The 15,995-nt window shown below is 39.6% G+C and overlaps 1 long non-coding RNA gene across 1 annotated transcript in view; it reads right to left on the bottom strand.

Annotated features, from left to right (window-relative positions):
- Positions 1-470: 470 nt before the first annotated feature.
- The window catches only part of LOC128655455 (uncharacterized), a 139,351-nt gene continuing 123,826 nt past the window's right edge, over positions 471-15,995 (bottom strand). The window contains exon 3 of the long non-coding RNA XR_008401805.1: positions 471-635. This is a non-coding gene — a long non-coding RNA (uncharacterized LOC128655455). The remainder of the gene's footprint in view (positions 636-15,995) is intronic.

Raw genomic sequence — 15,995 nt, forward strand, 5'->3', positions numbered from 1 at the left:
ATGAGATGAGAAGATGTATTGAATAATTGATATATATTCTGTCGTCATACCAGGGGTACCCTCTTACTTGGGCATCGATGGGGGCTCAGCGGGTGCGGTCTGGGCACCCCCATGACTGTCATGTCGTTTGCAGGTGTCTGCGCGACTGAACGCGTGCAACTTTACTGGTGTCCGTGCGGGTGGGTGCATGCATGGGCGCGCGTGGCTGATGTGCACGACACGTTCCCAGCTCATGACAGACATGGGGAGTGTTATGTGGTTACACTGTGGGGTTATAGGTGCTCAGGTAACTGCTGCACCTGCATTACCTGAGCAACGGGGGCGTTCCTGGCCCTTGCAGGGTTTAAAGCCCGGACAGCCCTCTCACTCAATGCTGAGTTATTCTGCTGGCTGATTCACAGAGACTAAACACTTATCCTGTTTCCTTACCGTGTATGCTGGAATTCCCTGGCTTTTGACCTTTGGCTTGTTTTTGACGTTGCTTCTTTGCTGCCTTCCCTGACTTCGAATACTCCTGACTTTGATCTCTGCTTCAAACCTTGCATGTTGTGATGCCTTGGACGTTGATTAATTATTTTTCTCTGCCACTGGGTTCCGTTCCTGCTTTGGGAAGTTTCTCTTCCCTTTACATATTCCTACAATGTAATATAATATTACAAGTTAAATGTTTCTGTTAAACTAATTTTTAATTAATCATCAAAAAAACGGTCAAAATTACGTTTTTGTGTGGGATTTTCATAGTGCCGGTATTACAGGTTGTGCGTTTAGGCTAAAATGCTTACATTACAGCCTATACCAACACGATCCATACCGTCATCTGAGACCAGTAGTTATGGATTTTGTGTAACAAAAATGTTTCACAAAACTCATAACTAAACTGTTACAAAGTACACTAACACCTATAAACTACCTATTAACCCTTAAACCGCCACCCTCCTGCATCGCAAACACTATATTAAACCTATTAACCCCTAATCTGCCACCCATCCACATCACGACTATTAAATAAAGTTATTACCCCATATCTGCTGCCCACATCGCCAACACTATTTAAATATATTAACCCCTAAATCACCGACACCCCACATTGCCAACACTATAATAAAGCATTAACCCCTAAACCTCCAGCCCCCCACATCGTAACTACTAAACTAAACCTATTAACCCCTAGACCGTTTGCCCACCACATCGCAAAACACTAAATTAAAATATTAGCCCCTAAACCTAACACCCCCTAACTTTAAATTAAAATTACAATATAACTATTTTCAAATAAATAAAAACTTACCTGTGAAACAAAAATAAGCCTAACATTAAACTATAAATTAACCTAACCTTACTATTCTAATAAAATAAAAAAAATACTACCAATTAAAAACCTAAATTACAAATTTAAAAAAACCTAACACTGCAAAAAATTAAAAAAATCTAAAATTACTAAAAATAATAAACACTAAATTGCATAAAATAAAAAAACACTAAGCCTACAAAAAATAAACAAAAGTATCAAAAGTAAAAACAATTAACCTAATCTAATAGACCAATAAAAATAAAAAAGCCCCCTCAAAATAAAAACACTGCCTAACCTACAATAAACTACCAATAGCCCTTAAAAGGACATTTTGTAGGGCATTGCCCTAAGTAAAACAGCTCTTTTACCTGTAAAAAAAACCCCAACAGTAAAACCCCCAACAGTAAAATCCACCACCCAACTAACCCCCCCAAAATAAAAAACCTAACTCTAAAAAATCCTAAACTACCCTACTTCTCCTAAAGGGGCATTTGTATGGGCATTGCCCTTAAAAGGGCATTCAGCTCTTTTACAAGTGCCCATTCCTAATCTAAAAAAAAAACACCCCAGAAAAAAAACCTTAACACTAACCCCATAAAATCTACTCACGGTTCCTGAAGTCCGGACATCCATCTTCATCCAGGCGGCGACACCTTCATCCATCTCAGGGATGTCTTTTATCTTCATCCCGGTGGCACGGATCGGAGCTATTGTGGAAGTGGATCCCATCCTGAGTGGAGCGTCCTCTTCTTACGGTCACCACCGTACATTAAAGTTGAATGTAAGGTAGCCGTTTAAAAATGCCATACCTTGCATTCCCATTGACTGATTTGATTTTTTAAATTAGCCAATAGGATGAGAGCTACTGAAATCCTGTTGGCTGATTTGAACAGCTAATAGGATTTTAGAAGCTCTCATCCTATTAGCTATTTTGAATTTGAAGAATCAAAGCAGCCAATAGGAATGCAAGGTACGCCATTTTGAAACGGCTACCTTGCATTCAACTACAGTGTACGGCGGTGGCCGTATGAAGAGGATGCTCTGCGGAGGATGGGATCCACTTCCAGGATAGCTCCGTGCCGCTGGGATAAATATAGAAGACGCTCCCACGATGGATGAAAGTCTTGCCGCTTGGATGGAGATTGGTGTCCGGACTTCAGGAACCATGAGAGGATATTCTGGGGTTAGTGTTAGGGTTTTTTATTTAATTATTTTGGGTGGGTTTTTTTTTAGATTATGGATGGGCACTTGTAAAAATTAGGTTTTTTATTTTGGGGGGTTGGTTGGGTGGTGGGTTTTACTGTTGGGGGGACTGTATTTTTTTTTACAGGTAAAATATCTGTTTAACTTAGGGCAATGCCCTACAAAAGGCCCTTTTAAGGGTTATTGGTAGTTTATTGTATGTTAGGGGGTGTATTTATTTTGGGGGGGCTTTATATTTTTATAGGGCTATTCGATTAGGTGTAATTGTTTTTTATTTTTCGTAATTTAGTGTTTATTATTAATTGTAATTTTAGAATTTTTAAATTTTATTCGTAGTGTCAGGTTTCATAAATTTGTAATTTAGGTTTTTAATTGGTAGTATTTTTTTATTTTATTAGAATAGTTATGTTAGGTTAATTTATAGTTTAATGTTAGGCTTATTTTTAAGTTATAATGTAATTTTAATTTAAAGTTAGGTGGGTGTTAGGTTTAGGGGTTAAGACTTGATACTAGAATATCCAGCATTCCCTTATGCACTATTATTCCTATAGTGCCAACAACATTGGAATCTTGTGAACTTGTCACTATATAACAGTACAGTCTAAACCATGAGATGTACTTCTATGCTTCATTTCCAAGGATTCTAAAGGGAGGATTTTATATTCACCAGAAAGCATAACCTGGTTCTGTCAAATGGGACATTCAGCTTGCCTTACAGGCACTGTTTGTGAGATACCCATTTGGGATATTTAATTTCCACCCTTTAAATATACAGTCTAAACTATGAGGCATCCTTTTGTGTTTTGTTTACAATACATTTAAACAGCTTTTACTTAACCAATTTTCATAAAAAAATATTTGTAACATTTAAATACTGCTCTTACATATACATGCTAGAAAAGAGTACCATATCCCTTTAAGAGCTTCCTCCACATATTTTATTCCTCCTTTGTCAAAGAAAAAAAAAACCTTGAAAAGTATGAAATGCATTGTACAGCAGGTGCTTGTAGATAAACCTAGTATAACAACCCAGTCTAAAAGGTTTTGACAAATATTGAAAATGTTTATCAACTAAATAGATATGATATTAGTAGAATCATACCTTGAATTTCATATTAATATTTATAAGGAATTTTAAACAATTTACATTTGGTAAAAAGACCTTTGGTGGCCGATTTATCAACACCCGAACGCAATTGTTTCCGCATGAGCCTTCAGGCTCACCGGAAACAGGAATTAAGGAGCAGTGGTCTTAAGACTGCTGCTACCTTAACTCTTCTGCCCCCTCTGAGGCGGCGGAAAACAATCCACCCGATCGGGTTGATTGACACCCCATGCTAGCGGTCGCAAATGTGCAGGGGGCGGCATTGCACAAGCATTTCACTAGAAATGCTTGTGCAAGGATAAATGCCGACAGCATATGCTGTCGGCATTTATCTATGTGCAGCGGACATTGTTAAATTGGCCCCTTGGTCTATAAATATCATGACATCATTTGGATAGAACACTTTGGTAATTAGTCAAATTGCTAGAAGAAAACAGTATTGCCTGAGAGAAGTAAACTGCTCATCAATTGAAAAACAAACAATACAAAACAGATATTACTCATTACAAATAGCCATAGCAGCATAAAAAGGGACTTTGCACACATGCTACATGCAGAATAAGTTAAATTTGATTTATAGAAATTGTGAAACTGTTTGTTTGACTGGTTAAGTCATTGATATACATTCATGCCAAGTAAGATGTTGTTAGATAAATGCAATATTCATCAGAGTTTCATCTAGCATGAAGAAGGTCAGACAAGATTCCTATGACTGACCCTATCAGTCAGGGTTAGGTAGAGCTTTGCTTTGCATTAAGGGAATCCTCATAGAAAATTACCTTAAGAAAGTCTGTTTGAATTAATTAAATCTCCATATTTTTAGTTTACAATTGCCTTTGAAATAGGTCATCAGGTGTTCTCTCCAGTTGCCCCCCTTGCTCGTGCATTTTTAATTTAAATGAGCACTGAGTGGTTCTGCAAATACATAATTGACCACTCACCACAACATTTCTTCTATAGTACACTTACAGAGAGACAATGAGCTTATGTACATTCAGGGTTACTTCACTTGACCATAAGGGTGCTTGTAAAGTTATTATTATTTTTATTGTCTGTTTATTAAACACCAACATTTCACTCAGCACTATACAAAGGTACATACAGTACAATTATTAGGGTACAATACAATAAACTTACAATGAGACATTACGTAACACTACACAATGTACATTACAACACTTACATTGACAAACATAAACAAACGTAGAGTACAATCAGTTGTAGATGCACTTTTTATACAACGTGAGCTACAGTTAGAAAGGCTCTCAAGCTTACAATCTAAAGTTTGCAGATTATGAGCTGCTAACTTGAATTTGGGCAAACATACCAGATTAATTCCTAAATCTTAGGAAATTTTGAACTAAAAATACGACGTTTTATACATTTAAATAATATTTTTATAGTTTTTTGCCCCAGATAATTATATAAATGGAGTTTTCACCCAAAATTTTCTGTCATTTTAATGAACATTTAACAATTCTTAAGTTGATTCAGGTTATGTATAGCCTGAGGAAATGGCCAATTACACGGCTGAGAAATGTGTTGCTGATTTTAAATAAATTATTGATTTTATATCATTGTCACTCTCTAGTTTTAAATTAAGTTTGTGGAACACAACTACTGAGTATTTTTTAATTTAACTTTAAATAATATGTATGGTTTTGTAGGATTTTATAGTAAAGTAAAAAACTACAAGGTAAATGTCCGCTGCTCTGAGTTAATATACATCAATGGTTGAATATAGCAAATACAACAAACTGTAATGCACAAAAGATATTTGGAATATATACACCGAAGAGATAAGTATTGACTGAGTAGTAATATTGCCCCAAGAGGTAGTCAGTGGAATTGCAGGAACAAGCTTGCACAGAGCAAACTGTGAAACAGATAATTACAGAAGGCAGATTTTATTTTGCAAGCCTTATGGAACTCAGTCCGGATTATGACGATATGTCTGATGAAGCTGAAATTTCGTATTGTAGCCTCCTGCTGTGGAGGAACCGTTCTTTAGATTTAAAATTGAGCACTTGCATTTTTTATTAAAGGAGAACCTATGATACCTAAATTAGACAGAGTTTACGAAGACAGGAAAGTTCTTTTGACTTTTCCTGTGCCGGTTAAAATGGCGAAAATTATTAACAACGAATGGGGAAGAATTGGATCTTCCTTTTCCCCTTGTCTACTTTTAAAAAGTTGTTCCCGGTCCTGGAATCTCAACTGCATTTGTGGCTGATCTGTCTCTACAGATTGTATTAGACAGCTAGTCGAGATAATTTCTCTCTTGGTAGCTCTGTCCAGATCATCTTTCCCCAGGGACTTGCTTCTTAAGATCATCCTGGGAAATTGTGACTACGGACACAAGCCTATCCGGGTGGGGAGCTGTTTGGGGTGCCATGAAGGCACAGGGGTTGTGGACTCAGGAGGAGTCCTCCCTCCTGATCAATTTTGGAACTATGGGCAATCTTTAATGCCTTGAAGGCTTGGCCACTTCTGGGTTCATCCTAGTTTATCAGATTTCAATCAGACAATATATCCTCGGTGGCTTACATCAACCATCAGGGGGGAACAAGAAGTTCCTTGGCGATGAAGGAAGTATCTCTGATTCTGGAGTAGGCGGAGGCCCACAGCTGTTTGCTGTCAGTGATCAATAGAAATAGAGAGGGCACAGCATAGGTACTGCAATAACCAGTGTGCACGTTCCCAGGTTCTGCCAAAACCTTAAATTCAACGACAATCCAAAAGGAGGAACAGCACCACAATAATAATGCTTATAAAATTATTTATTGGGACATCAAATAAACACACCATGACGTTTCGGTCCTAATAGACCTTAATCATGTGACATAAAACATGACCTAACACCACACCTATATACCTATTAGGGGAGGAGACTTATCCCTATCACAGGTGTATATCTAGTTTATGTTAACTACTCAGATATAAACAAAAAATGCTCACTGCTCCATCTAGTGGTGAAGAAAGGCCATCACTTCCAATATTTAGTGACCTAGAAAGATGTAAGTACAAAAAATTAAGTACAAAAAATTAAAAACATAAATATATAGGTAATTAACCCTATACAGATAGACACTAACTCTTAATATGTACAGTGATTAACTCTTGTGGGAATATATATAAAGATTTCAAGGTTATATTTAGATTTTAACAAATAAATTTAAATTTACAGAGTAACTCCCCAGTCAATTTCTTTATTCATCCCTATAGGAATAAGAGATTGTAAAGTGTAGATCCAATATGTTTCCCTACACTTTAACATTCTCTGTCTATCTCCACCCCTTGTTGGTTTTTTAATTTGTTCAATAACTTGGTACCTAAGTTGGGATATGCTATGGCCAGCTTGTAAGAAGTGATTAGAGACAGGGGCATCTTTATTGCCACAACGTATGTTAGATTTGTGTTCATTAATCCTGTCTCTAATCCTTCTTGTTGACTCTCCAATATAGATTTTTGCACATGGGCATTTTATGAGGTACACAATATATTCAGGGGATCATTTTGTTCACCCCCTGAATGGGAGGAAATACAGGATTCCAGGTTATTTCACATGTAATTCTGAATATATTGTGTACCTCATAAAATGCCCATGTGCAAAAATCTATATTGGAGAGTCAATATAACCTTGAAATCTTTATATATATTCCCACAATAGTTAATCACTGTACATATTAAGAGTTAGTGTCTAACTGTATATGGTTAATTACCTATATATTTATGTTTTTAATTTTTTGTACTTAATTTTTTGTACTTGCATCTTTCTAGGTCACTAAATATTGGAAGTGATGGCCTTTCTTCACCACTAGATGGAGCAGTGAGCATTTTTTGTTTATATCTGATTAGTTAACATAAACTAGATATACACCTGTGATAGAGATAAGTCTCCTCCCCCAATGGGTATATAGGTGTGGTGTTAGGTCATGTTTTATGTCACATGATTAAGGTCTATTAGGACCGAAACGTCGTGGTGTGTTTATTTGATGTCCCAATAAATAATTTTATAAGCATTATTATTGTGGTGCTGTTCCTCCTTTTGGATTGTTGCTGTCAGTGATCCACATTCCAGGTGTGGACAACTGGGAGGCGGATTTTCTCAACAGGCAATCCTTCCACCCAGGGGAATGGTCTCTCCATTCCAAGGTGTTTGCAGAGATATGCAGCAAGTGGGGATGCCGGAGATAGATCTCATGGCATCCCGTCTCAATACCAATCAACCCTGATATGGGTTGAGGTTGAGGGATCCCCAAGCGGATCTAATAGATGCACTAGCAGTGCCTTGGAGGTTCAAACTCATATATCTTTTTCCTCCATTTCCGCTTCTTCCTTGAGTGGTGGCCCGCATCAAGCAGGAGCGGGTATCAGTAATCCTGATTGCTCCGTCGTGGCCGCAAAGGACGTGGTTCGCAGATCTAGTTGGGATGTCCTCATCTCCTCTGTGGAAGTTACCTTGTCGCAGAGATCTGCTGTTACAAGGTCCATTTGTTCATCAAAATCTAGATCGAACAGTTAGTCTTAGCCAAGAAAGGTTTCTCTGAGAGTGTCATTGATACTCTTATTCAAGCTCGTAAACCAGTTACTCTGTGTATCTACCACAAAGGGTGGAGGACCTACTTATTCTGGTGTGAAGAGCGTGTTTTTTTCTGGCACAGAGTTAAGGTTGCCAGGATCTTATCTTTTCTCCAGGATGGACTGGAGAAGGGCCTTTCTGCTAGTTCCCTGAGGGAACAGATTTCGGCCCTGTCAGTTTCATTGCACAAGAGACTGGCTGAGCTTCCAGATGTGCAGTACTTTGTTAAGGCTCTGATTAGGATCAGACCTGTGTTTAGATCTGGGGCTCCTCATTGGAGCCTAAATCTTGTTCTTCGTGTTTTGCGACAGGCTCCGTTTGAGATTAAATTGTTATCTTGGAAGGTTCTCTTTTTATTGGCTATTGCCTCTGCACGCAAAGTTTCTGAGATCTCTGCTTTGCAATCTGAGTTCCCTTATCTGATTTTTCATGCAGATAAGGCAGTTTTACATACTACATTAGGTTTTCTTCCTAAGGTTGTGTAAGATCGCAACATCAACCAAGAGATTGTGGTTCCTTCCTTTTGTCCTAATCCTTCTTCATCGAAGGAACTTTTACTTCACCATTTGGATGTGGTCCGCACCTTGAAGTTCTATCTTCAGGCTACTAAGGAGTTTAGACACTCTTCCTCTTTGTTTTTTGTCTATTTGGGGAAGCATAAGGGGCAGAAGGCTACTTTAACTTCCCTATCTTTTTGGTTAAGGAGTGTTATCCGCTTAGAGTACGAGACAGTGGGACATCATCCTCCTGAGAGGATAACGGCTCATTCCACTAGAGCAGTGGCTTCCTCTTAGGCCTTTTAGAACGAGGCCTCTATGGATCAGATTTTTAATGCAGCTACCTGGTCCTCCTTACATACTTTTTGCAATTTCCCTCAGAATAGGGTCCTCCTCTTACTTTTTGTTCCCTCCCGTTACTCATTCAGTGTCCTCTGGAGCTTGGGTATAGTTTTCTTAACAGTAAGGAATGAAGCTGTGGACTCTCCCTATGTTAGGAAGGAAAACATAATTTATGCTTACCAGATAAATTCCTTTCCTTCCGCATAGGGAGAGTCCATGGCCCCCGCCTATTTTTTCTTGTCTATTGGCAGCCCCCTATTATTTATCTTATTCTTCTGGCACCATTTATACCCTGATTTTTATCCTACTTTTCCTTGTTCCCTCGGCAGAATGACTGGGGTAATGAGAAAGTGGGAGGGATATTCAAGCCTTTGGCTGGGGTGTCTTTGCCTCCTCCTGGTGGCCAGGTGTTGTATTTCCCAACAGTAAGGAATGAAGCCGTGGACTCTCCCTATCTAGAAGGAAAGGAATTTATCTGGTAAGCATAAATTATGTTTTTCCTCAATATTTTATTTTAATCTATTACAGATCATCTTGGAGGTAAACAGGTTTATATGTCAGTTCACTCTAAAGAAATATATAATTACTAGTCCTAAAGCCCATTCACATGGGCCATTTTTTGCAGTACAGCAGTCCCACCTCTTGCGCTCTCTCCCTCCCCCTCTCTTTTGCTCTCTCTCTCTCTCCCCCTCTCTTTTGCTCTCTCTCTCCCCCTCTCTTTTGAGCTTTCCCTCTCCCCCCTCTCTTTTGAGCTCTCTCTCTCCCCCCTCTCTCTCTCTCCCCCTCTCTTTTGCGCTCTCTCTCTCCCCCTCTCTTTTGTGCTCTCTCTCCCCCTCTCTTTTTCGCGCTCTCTCCCCCTTTCTTTTGAGCTCTCTCTCTCCCCCTCTCTTTTGAGCTCTCCACACATTTTTGCTTCCAGTATCAGTTTTTCTTATGCCAGTTCTAATCTAGAGAGTTTTGAATCACAACACAGAATTTAAAGGTTGCGAGAAGCCACGCCCAGGCCATGCCCCAAGCCACACCCTCTCCACGCCCATTTAAAAAGTGTGCAGGAATTTTCTGGGCAAAAGGTGGCAACCCTACGCGCGACCGCGCCAGGCCACGCCCCTTCACGCCCGACCACGCCCATTCACGGCCAATCACGTCCCGTCTCGCCCCCTTCACGTCGGCCACACCCCAGCTCACACCCGGCCACATCCACTTCTGCCGCAGATCAGCCAGGGACTCAAAGGCCAGGTGTGTTTGTCCTCGTGCTGTCTCTACTACGCATGACAGCTTTGGACAAACACACTTGGCCTTTTATTATATAGGATTCTTTGACTACATAACTAAAGGTTGTACTGCCTGGAAACAATGCATGTAATAATCATACTGAGAACCCAATGTTTGAAAATGTGGATCTATATAATATTCATGAAATGAGGAAGAATATATATTTTCTGATAAATGGGCCATTTGTTTTAATTATAAATGGAGATCCTAGCTTACGGTGCTTTTTAATTATAACATTATAACAGAATTGTTTAAACAGGTGAGGAAATAGCTATAATTGGTTAAGGTATAGGGGCCAAATTATCAAGCTCTGAATGCAGCTTGATGCCCCTGTTTCCGCGCGAGCCTGAAGGCTCGCTGGAAAAAGCAGTTATGAAGCAGTGGTCTAAAGACTGCTGCTCCATAACTTGTCCGCCTGCTCTGAGGCTGCGGACATCAATCCACCAGATCCTATGCGATCGGCTGATTGACACCCCCTGCTAGCGGCCGATTGCCCGCGAATCTGCAGGGGGCAGCATTGCACAAGCAGTTCACAAGAACTGCTTGTGCAATGATAAATGACAACAGCGTATGCTGCCGGTATTTATCGATGTGTGGCGGGCATAATACGCTACATTGTATCCAGTCTGTCTGCACTTTAATAAATCGGCCCCCATAATCTTATTAGACACTATTTTGTATTGCCTATTATTCACCACCTCCTGAAAGTGTATATGAGTCTTCTCTATGCCCTGGAGCACCCAGTTATGGGAAGATAGATTCCTTGAATGAGGCATAACAAGCTTTGGATAACCTTTAGTAGTGTCATTACATAGTAATGTAACAAGAAAATGGTGAAACATTATCAACTGACAATGAACAAACAGTAAAAAATTCACCCTTGGTCAGCAGAACAGTGTTGCTCAAAATACTATCGGCTAGATTTGGAGTTTTGTCGGTAACGACCCGAAAAACTAACGCCCGCGTTTCACTGGCCGCACCATAAAAATAACTCTGGTATCGAGAGTCCACATAAAGGCTGCGTTAGGCTCCAAAAAAGGAGCGTAGAGCATTTTTAACGCAGCTTCAACTCTCGATACCAGAGTTGCTTACGGACGCGGCCAGCCTCAAAAACATGCTCGTGCACGATTCTCCCATAGGAAACAATGGGGCTGTTTGAGCTGAAAAAAAACCTAACACCTGCAAAAAAGCCGCGTTCAGCTCCTAACGCAGCCCCATTGTTTGCTATGCGGTAACCCTTCCGACGTCTGCACTTAACACTCTAACATGTACCCCGAGTCTAAACACCCCTAACCTTATACTTATTAACCCCTATTCTGCCGCCCCCGCTATCGCTGACCCCTGCATATTATTATTAACCCCTAATCTGCCGCTCCGTAAACCTCCGCTACTTACATTATCCCTATGTACCCCTAATCTGCTGCCCTAACATCGCCGACCCCTATATTATATTTATTAACCCCTAATCTGCCCCCCACAACGTCGCCTCCACCTGCCTACACTTATTAACCCCTCATCTGCCGACCGGACCGCACCGCTATTATAATAAAGTTATTAACCCCTAATCCGCCTCACTAACCCTATCATAAATAGTATTAACCCCTAATCTGCCCTCCCTAACATCGCCGACACCTAACTTCAATTATTAACCCCTAATCTGCCGACCGAATCTCGCCGCTATTCTAATAAATGTATTAACCCATAAAGCTAAGTCTAACCCTAATACTAACACCCCCCTAAGTTAAATATAATTTAAATCTAACGAAATTAATTAACTCTTATTAAATAAATTATTCCTATTTAAAGCTAAATACTTACCTGTAAAATAAATCCTAATATAGCTACAATATAAATTATAATTATATTATAGCTATTTTAGGATTTATATTTATTTTACAGGTAACTTTGTATTTATTTTAACCAGGTACAATAGCTATTAAATAGTTAAGAACTATTTAATAGCTAAAATAGTTAAAATAATTACAAATTTACCTGTAAAAGAAATCCTAACCTAAGTTACAAATAAACCTAACAGTACACTATCAATAAATTAATTAAATAAACTACCTACAATTACCTACAATTAACCTAACACTACACTATCAATAAATTAATTAAATACAATTGCTACAAATAAATACAATTACATAAACTAGCTAAAGTACAAAAAATAAAAAAATATTTACAAACATAAGAAAAATATTACAATTTTAAACTAATTACACCTACTCTAAGCCCCCTAATAAAATAACAAAGCCCCCCAAAATAAAAAAATGCCCTACCCTATTCTAAATTACTACAGTTCAAAGCTCTTTTACCTTACCAGCCCTGAACAGGGCCCTTTGCGGGGCATGCCCCAAGAAATACAGCTCTTTTGCCTGTAAAAAAAACATACAATACCCAAGCCCCCCAACATTACAACCCACCACCCACATACCCCTTATCTAACCCAAACCCCCCTTAAATAAACCTAACACTAAGCCCCTGAAGATCATCCTACCTTGTCTTCACCATACCAGGTTCACCGATCGGTCCAGAAGAGCTTCTCCGATGTCCTGATCCAAGCCCAAGCGGGGGGCTGAAGAGGTCCATGATCCGGCTGAAGTCTTCATCCAAGCGGGGCAGAAGAGTTCTTCCATCCGATTGAAGTCTTCATCCAAGCGGCATCCATCCGGAGCGAAGCGGCAGCATCCTGAAGACCTCCACCGCGGAACATCCATCCTGGCCGACGACTGAACGACGAATGACAGTTCCTTTAAATGACGTCATCCAAGATGGCGTCCCTCGAATTCCGATTGGCTGATAGGATTCTATCAGCCAATCGGAATTAAGGTAGGAATATTCTGATTGGCTGATGGAATCAGCCAATCAGAATCAAGTTCAATCCGATTGGCTGATCCAATCAGCCAATCAGATTGAGCTTGCATTCTATTGGCTGTTCCGATCAGCCAATAGAATGCGAGCTCAATCTGATTGGCTGATTGGATCAGCCAATCGGATTGAACTTGATTCTGATTGGCTGATTCCATCAGCCAATCAGAATATTCCTACCTTAATTCCGATTGGCTGATAGAATCCTATCAGCCAATCGGAATTCGAAGGACGCCATCTTGGATGACGTCCCTTAAAGGAACCGTCATTCTGCAGTTGGACGTCGTCGGAAGAAGATGGGTCCGCGGTGGAGGTCTTCAGGATGGAGCCGGTCGTCATCGGATGAAGATAGAAGATGTCGCTTGGATCAAGATGGTTGCCGGTCCGGATCGCCTCTTCTTCCCGGATAGGATGAAGACTTTGGAGCCTCTTCTGGACCTCTTCAGGCACCGGATGATGGATTGCCAACCCCCGCTTGGGTTGGATGAAGATTTTGGAGCCAGGACGGATCGGTGATACCTGATGAGGTGAAGACAAGGTAGGATGATCTAAAGGGGCTTAGTGTTAGGTTTATTTAAGGGGGGTTTGGGTTAGATTAGGGGTATGTGGGTGGTGGGTTGTAATGTTGGGGGGGGTATTGTATGGTTTTTTTTTTACAGGCAAAAGAGCTGAACTTCTTGGGGCATGCCCCGCAAAGGGCCCTGTTCAGGGCTGGTAAGGTAAAAGAGCTTTTAACTTTAGTAATTTAGAATAGGGTAGGGCATTTTTTATTTTGGGGGGCTTTGTTGTTTTATTAGGGGGCTTAGAGTAGGTGTAATTAGTTTAAAATTGTTGTAATATTTTTCTTATGTTTGTAGATATTTTATTATTTTTTGTAACTTAGTTCTTTTTTATTTTTTGTACTTTAGCAAGTTTATTTAATTGTATTTATTTGTAGGAATTGTATTTAATTAATTTATTGATAGTGTAGTGTTAGGTTAATTGTAGGTAATTGTAGGTAGTTTATTTAATTAATTTATTGATAGTCTAGCGTTAGGTTTATTTGTAACTTAGGTTAGGATTTCTTTTACAGGTAAATTTGTAATTATTTTAACTAGTTTAGCTATTAAATAGTTCTTAACTATTTAATAGCTATTGTACCTGGTTAAAATAAATACAAAGTTACCTGTAAAATAAATATAAATCCTAAAATAGCTATAATATAAATATAATTTATATTGTAGCTATATTAGGATTTATTTTACAGGTAAGTATTTAGCTTTAAATAGGAATAATTTATTTAATAAGAGTTAATTTATTTCGTTAGATTTAAATTATATTTAACTTAGGGGGGTGTTAGTGTTAGGGTTAGACTTAGCTTTAGGGGTTAATACATTTATTAGAATAGCGGTGAGCTCCGGTCGGCAGATTAGGGGTTAATAATTGAAGTTAGGTATCGGCGATGTTAGGGAGGGCAGATTAGGGGTTAATACTATTTATTATAGGGTTAGTGAGGCGGATTAGGGGTTAATAACTTTATTATAGTAGCGCTCAGGTCCGCTCGGCAGATTAGGGGTTAATAAGTGTAGGCAGGTGGAGGCGACGTTGTGGGGGGCAGATTAGGGGTTAATAAATATAATATAGGGGTCGGCGGTGTTAGGGGCAGCAGATTAGGGGTACATAGGGATAATGTAGCTGGCGGCGGCGTGCGGACGGCAGATTAGGGGTTAATAAGTGTAGGTAGCTGGCGGCGACGTTGTGGGGGCAGATTAGGGGTTAATAAATATAATACAGGGGTCGGCGGTGTTAGGGGCAGCAGATTAGGGGTACATAAGGATAACGTAGGTGGCGGTCGGCAGATTAGGGGTTAAAAAAATTTAATCGAGTGGCGGCGATGTGGGGGGACCTCGGTTTAGGGGTACATAGGTAGTTTATGGGTGTTAGTGTACTTTAGAGTACAGTAGTTAAGAGCTTTGTGAACCGGCGTTAGCCCAGAAAGCTCTTAACTACTGACTTTTTTCCTGCGGCTGGAGTTTTGTCGTTAGATGTCTAACGCTCACTTCAGAAACGACTCTAAATACCGGAGTTAGGAAGATCCCATTGAAAAGATAGGATACGCAATTGACGTAAGGGGATCTGCGGTATGGAAAAGTCGCGGCTGAAAAGTGAGCGTTAGACCCTATTTTGAGTGACTCTAAATACCGGCGGTAGCCTAAAACCAGCGTTAGGAGCCTCTAACGCTGGTTTTCACGGCTACCGCCAAACTCCAAATCTAGGTCTATAAATTTTACAGAGCTAAAATATTTTGTAGTATATCCGTTTGACCCTGTCCTTTAAAAAAGGACACTTGTATAAAAGTGTTTGCACTTTTAGGGCTAGATTGCAGGTTGAGCACTAAATATTGCTTACACTAAAGCAAAATTTATTTTGGTTAGCTGAGTAATACCAGCATGCTTCCATAGGCTCCAATGGGGGCCTCATTCTCATGCCATGAGACACGGCATGAGAACTAGCGCAGCAAAAGGGGTAAGTCGCGCAGCGAAGGGCAGCAAATTTAAATATATATGTATATGATTATATACATATATATTTATGTGTTCATTTGTATATATATATTCATAAACATATATATTTACAGGGAACAAACAGTTTCCATAAACCGCATTGTAAAGGCACCCCACAGCCGCCAACTTTAGCCATCAAAAACTGCCCAGTTATTTATTTATTTATTTTTAAATAAAAGATGCTACTATTTGTTATTTTTAAAAAGCATTACACACTGAATTTTGGGGGCAATTTGGATACATTTAAAAAATTAACCAGAGGTCTGACCTCTCGTTAATTTTTTGAGCT

The sequence above is a fragment of the Bombina bombina genome, chromosome 4 (assembly GCF_027579735.1).
Source record: "Bombina bombina isolate aBomBom1 chromosome 4, aBomBom1.pri, whole genome shotgun sequence".
Lineage (NCBI taxonomy): Eukaryota > Metazoa > Chordata > Amphibia > Anura > Bombinatoridae > Bombina > Bombina bombina.